Here is a 6,537-nt window from a genome sequence, read left to right on the forward strand (position 1 = left end):
CAGAAGTTGGGACTGATCATGTTGGCATGTGCTGTTAAACAAGATTTTCCTCAAATACTCTCGCAAGCAAGACTCACGTTACATTCAGATAGATGCATGTTGCAGAGGCGGGCGCTGTTTGTGCATTCCGTGTTTGTGCAGCTCCTAGCACAGGGGAGTCCTGGGCCATGATGGGACCTCTGAGGAACTACTGAACTGCAAATAAATTAATTATAACAATAATTACTTAGTAACAGTTTGTTTATTTTTTTAAGATGTGGTTAATACAGCTAGTTGAAATTCTTTTTAACAAAAAAGGGTTTTGGGGAGGAAAATGACTTGGTTTTTTTTGCAAAAAATTGTTAGAGTGTTTTTTCTGGGGACAGGGTACTGTTTATCAGCCATGTTGAAATTGTTGTCCAAATGACTATTCAAGATTTTCAGTTACTGGGAACACGATTTTTGGTAAATGAAAAGTATTGTTAACCAGGTCAGGAACGTTTTTGAGTAAACACAATTGGGTGGGTGGAGAAATTAAAAACAGTTTAAATATAAAAAGGGATGGGGTCCATTTAGAATCCTTCAGCATGGAAACAACATTTTCATAACCAGTAGTTCATTTTTTGGCTAACTGTAGTAGTCAATATCCTTGCTTATGAAAGTGAAAGACTCGTCCCATGGGTTAGAGTCAGGCACAGATAGCAAGTGGCTGGCGAGGCTTCTCTGCAGACCTCTGCCAATGCACTCTTACCTGGACCTGCAGTGGGTGAAGAATGGTTTTCCTCTGCGCCCTGCCCTTTACCACCCCACCTGTGGGCCAGAGCAGAGAGTAGGGTTACCAGGTGTCCGGTTTTCGACGTGGATTGCACTCTCAGCAAGTTTGCAGATGACACTAAACTGGGACTAGTAGTAGAGATGCTGGAAGGGAGGGATTGGTTACAGAGGAACCTAGACAAATTAGAGGATTGAGCCAAAAGAAATCTGATGAGGTTCAACAAGGACAAGTGCAGAGTCCTGCACTTAGGAAGGAAGACTCTCGTGCACTGCTACAGGCTGGGGACCGACTGGCTAAGTGGCAGTTCTGCAGAAAAGCACCTGGGGGTTACAGTGGACGAGAAGCTGGATATAAGTCAACAATGTGCCATTGTTGCCAAGAAAGCTAACGGCATTTTGGTCTGTATAAGTAGGGGCATTGCCAGCAGATCAAGGGACGTGATCATTCCCCTCTATTCGGCATTGGTGAGGCTTCATCTGGCCACATGTGTCCAGTTTTGGGCCCCACACTACAAGAAGGATGTGGAAAAACTGGAAGGAGTCCAGAGGAGGGCAAAAAAATGATTAGGGAGTTGGAACACATGATTTATGAGGAGAGGCTGAGGGAACTGGGATTATTTAGTCTGCAGAAGAGAAGAATGAGGGGGGATTTGATAGCTGCTTTCAACTACCTGAAAGGGGTTCCAGAGAGGATGGATCTAGACTGTTCTCAGTGGTAACAGATGACAGAACAAGGAGCGATGGTCTCAAGTTGCAGTGGGGGAGGTTTAGGTTGGATATTAGAAAAAACTTTTTCACTAGGAGGATGGTGAAGCACTGGAATGGGTTCCCTAGGGAGGTGGTGGAATCTTCTTCCTTAGAGGTTTTTAAGGTCAGGCTTGACAAAGCCCTGGCTGGGATGATTTAGTTGGGGACTGGTCCTGCTTTGAGCAAGGGTTTGTACTAGATTCCCTCCTGAGGTCCCTTCCAACCCTGATATTCCTCAGTCAGCTGAGGAGGCCTAGCAAGGCCTCTCTTCAGAGAGGTTCAGAGGGTGGGTGGGGGCTCAGGGCTGGGGCACAGGAGGGAGTTTGGGGTGCAGGCTCCGGGTGGTAGTTACCTCAGGTGGCTCTTGGAAGTGGCAGCATGGCCCCCCTTTGGATCCTAGGCAGAGGCATGGCCAGGCAGCTCTGTTTGCTGCCCCGTCCACAAGCACTGCCCCGCAGCTCCCATTGGTCCGGTTCCCAGCCAATGGGAGCTGTGGGGCCAGCTCTTGGGGCGGGGGCAGTGTGCGGAGCCCCCTGGCTGCCCCTGCACCTAGGAACCAGAGAGGAGACATGCCACTGCTTTCAGGAGCCATGAAAAGTCAGGCAGGGAGCCTGCCTTAGCCTCGCTGTGCCACCGACCAGATTTTTAACAGTCAGGTTAGCAACGCTGACCGGAGCCATCAGGGTCCATTTTTGACTGGGCATTCCGGTCGAAAATTGGATGCCTAGTAACCCTACTCTCTGCTCTCGCCCACGGGTGGGGTGGTAGAGGGCAGGGCGCAGAGGAAAACCATTCTTCACCCACCTGCTCCAGGAAGGGAGGGAGCAATGCTGTTATCTCCCATGCACCCAGATCCAGGCTCTGGGGGACCCTGTCAGGGAGGCGCTTACTGATTGTCTGCCCCATGGGTGAGGCGACGTCCCCACTGCAACACTGTAAATAAGCTGGCAGTGGAGTGTTGCTAGAAGCCTTTTCCTCAGTGGCTGGATTTTTGAAGGCCGGGCTGCTGGCCTCTCCCTGCAATCGCGATGCTCTGCTCTTCTCCCACAGAGGGAAGATCGTGCTGGGCTATACGGAGGCAGAGCTGCGGGTGCGCGGCACTGGGTACCAGTTCATTCATGCCGCTGACATGCTGCACTGTGCTGAGAATCACGTCCGAAGTAAGAGTGTTAAAAATCTCCCTCCCTCCCATCCCAACCCTCCCACCACAGTGTGCTCCTCAGATTCCTGGGGGTCATGGCAGGAGCCAGCAGCTCAGTTTGCCATGGAGTATGTGACCCTGGGGACTGGGCCCTATTCTGGCTTGCTCACTCTGCCACCCCCGTCAGCATGGGGATGGACGTCCAGCCCCTGTCCAGCCGACGAGCCCCTCTCTGTGCCGTGTTGTGCATTACACAAGAGTCTGGCGCTTGCAGCTACTGGTGTGCTGGAGGGACTCTGTCTGACTTAGCCAGAACTCCTGCCAGGGTCTCCACAGCAGCACATGCTCTGCCACCTGGAGATGCTGCCCCCTGACTTGGCCAGCTCTGCCCTCACCCTGCTCCCCTTCAGGGATCGCCTTGGCAGCATCACAGCAGGTAACCCTCTTATTACTGTCGTTCCCTTCTGTGTCCCTGGGCAAGGCTGTGGGCACCCTGGCTGGCTAACCAGTCCTAAGGGCTTCAGGGGAACAGAAATCTGGTAGCTTCCCCTTTAAATGCCATTCCTGGAGCCAGCTGCTGTAGTCCATGTTCACAGTCACATGGGAGCGATCACCACGGGAGCACCCCTTGCAGAGCCCTGTTACTCTGGCTTGGTACAGGTGGCTCAGAACATCTTCCAGACAGAACTGGTAGGAGATAACCACATCCAGGAGTGCAGGCCATGTCTCTGCCTTCCCTTCTTGCAGAGGTTTCCTACAAACACAGACTGCAAGGGGGCGTGCACTGGGGCTACCGTGGGGCTGCACAGTGCCACCAAGGCTCTGGCGAACACGACTGCTGGGTTACTCTTTGGCTCATCCCTGCATGAGGCAGGAGCTGATGGGCGTGGTGCATGGATCCTTTCTTGTCCTGTTGTGAACACACACAGGGCTGGACCCAGTCTGGCCCAGAAATTTCTCCATAGCACATGAGGAGTTTGAGTTTCCTACAGATAATTCTCAGCCCATTAGCAGGGCCCGACCCAGTGAGGCGCTCAGAAGGGCATTGAGGGTGCTGGACACCTGCTCAGCTCTTTGGAGGGTAAGAGCCAGCATGAGGAGCTCCAGCGTCCGCTGGTGCTCAGGATTCACTCTCCCACACAGAGCGGAGAGGAGCATCTCTGTTTCCCCAGCCCAGTGGTGCTGGAAGCCTAGGTCACAGCCAAGTGTCCCACGTCAGGAGGGCAGGCACTACGACCTGGCCTTCGTAAAGGCATGAGCAATGCCTGATTAATTACTGAATGAAGGATTTCTGAAGGGACGGTGTTGATGTTAAGGACTGTGAATCTGTTGGACAAATCATGGCTTTGCCTCCTGCTTGTCTAATCAGGAGCCCATGGGGTGATCCACAAACTGAACCGCAGCGATGTTGGACACAATTTCCACTTCAGGTTCGTGTCCCCAAAGCCAGACTGGTTCAGTTATTTCCCCCAGCATCACCAAGTGACTTGAGCCACTTTCAGGAGTCCTTTCTTGGTGCAACATGTCTATGCTACAGGTCTATCTCTGATGGATCTGACCCAAAACACGTTGCATGTAACAGAAAGGGAGCCAAGTAAGAAACCCCACGCACAGTTTAGCCATAGAAAGAGGGGGTATTCTGTAAAAGCAGCCATATAGAAAGGGTTAATTGTTTAAATGGCCTCATTAAACAAGACACAGTTAGTGTAACCCTTATCTGCCCCTTCTCTCTGGTCCCAGCCCCACACACGTGGGCATTCTAATTTGGCTTGGGGGGTAAAATTGCCTCTGGGTCTTGTCTAACATAACCTCTTAAATGGCTATCATTTTTCCAACATGGCTTTTATAAAAAGCATGGGCCAGATCTTCAGCTGGTGTAAATCAGAAATGCCTATTTACTCCAGCTGAGGATTCTGGCCCTACTCCTTTAAAGAGCTAATTCTTCTGCCCCCCTCCCTTCCCAGATCACTTAATGCCACAGTATCAGCAAATAAACGAACACACATGCAAATATTACTAGCATAGGTGTCATGAATGAGAAAAATGAGGAATTGTCCTTGAGTGGCATTTGACCAGATTGGATGGACACAGCTGGGCCAGTCTGTATTGAAGGGCTCGTGTGCTCCAGGGTACTTCGGTCTTGCAGAAATCACAGTACCTCGCGACACCAAGGTTCTGCTCTGCAGCCACTGCACCCCCGGATCCACCTCTGCAGATCAGGTGTCGCTCCCTGCATTGTCTTGGCATCTCTTTTCCAGTGATAAAAACGGGCGAGAGCGGCCTGACTGTGTTCCGTCTCCTGACAAAAGACAATCGATGGAAATGGGTCCAAGCCAACGCTAGACTCGTCTACAAGAATGGCAAACCCGATTACATCATCGCCACGCAAAGGCCACTTGTGTAAGTGCAGAGGTACAGGCCTGGAGTGGGTCTAACCTCTCCTGGGTTCCAGAGGCTCTCAGTCTCAGAGTTTGTTAGTAAGGAAGCTCTGATAGTCAGAGTACGGCAGGTCACTTGCTTCTTCTTCCTAGTATGCTGTCTTGCTTGTTGCTTTTCTCCGAAGGAGCAGCGGGGGCAATGACTATAATGAAAACAATGTAATAATAATGCCTAGCTCTTATCATCAGTCGATCTCCAAGTGCTTTACAAAAGCCACTAGCTCCACTTTACAGATGGTGAAACCGAGGCATAGAGCATTGAGGTGACTTGCCCAGTGTCACCCAGCAGAACCAGGAATAGAAACCAAGGCTCCTGAGTTCCGGTCTAGCACTCAAGCCACTAGGCCATGAAATATACAAAAACTTGGAAACTCGCCCATTGCTTGGGATGGGACCCAGGGACAAAAACCACTGTATTATTCTAAAGAACAAGAAAATACTCTGGGTTTGATTCTGATCTAACACCAGCGTCACACTGGTACACTGGCTAGAGTAGGGAGCTGGTGATTTACTGCACTGTTGGAGCAGAATCGGTCCCTTGTAAGCCTGGGCTCTGAAATTCCACAGTCCCCTCTGGCCTTCCCTAGGACTACCTCTTCCCCTCTGGCCGCTTACTTATGGCAAGAGAGGATCGCATACCCCTGCTGCTCCCCTGCATCTTTCTCAATCCTCCGATGCTGGAGTGAGGGACATCACTTTTTTTTTAATCAAACACACTGGTTTTGTTTTTTTTAAAAATACATATGCCCATGCAAATAGCCAGAAACTTTGTACACTGACCTACAACATAATCCTGTGTACTACCAGCATACTGCAGATTCTAAAGTGGGAATTATGGAAGCTTGTGTCTTTTAGAGGCTAGTTTTCAGCAGTAGTTGTTTTACCTTCAACCAGGAATGTCATAGGTTTTGCTAGAGCAAAATGTTAAAGACACTTTTAAAGAATGCAATAAAACAATAAATAATGTTAGGGTTAACCCATCGTTTACTATTACACTCTGAACTGTGAGGTTAGCTGACCAGACCCGGGGGGAGCAGCGTTGCAACTCCAGTTTTCAAGATCCAAGTTTGCAGCTGTGACAGTGTTCACTCACGGTGCCTCCTGCTGGCTGTCCTGGGGATTAGCTCTGCTTGCTAATTATTAGTCTCACTGCTGTCACTTCTGCTCCAGAACCCACGTCACTCCCAGAACCATGGCGTCCCCTTCATGCCACATCCCTATGGCCATGTCACGCTCTGTTCTCCCCCGTTCCAGGGGAACTGCAGTCTGCTGTCCAGCCACTTCCCTCAGTGGGAACTGCAGCCCATTGTCTGGCCACTTCCTCTGTGGCACATGGGGAGAGACCCAGGCCTGCTCAATATTCTGGGTCCCGGCTCAGGACCCGGAAGATGGCTACCACTTGCTATGTCCCCTCTGACTCCTCCGTTCCTTTCCCTGGGCCACTTCCCCGCAGCCCCC

The sequence above is a fragment of the Gopherus flavomarginatus genome, chromosome 10 (assembly GCF_025201925.1).
Source record: "Gopherus flavomarginatus isolate rGopFla2 chromosome 10, rGopFla2.mat.asm, whole genome shotgun sequence".
Classification (NCBI taxonomy): domain Eukaryota; kingdom Metazoa; phylum Chordata; order Testudines; family Testudinidae; genus Gopherus; species Gopherus flavomarginatus.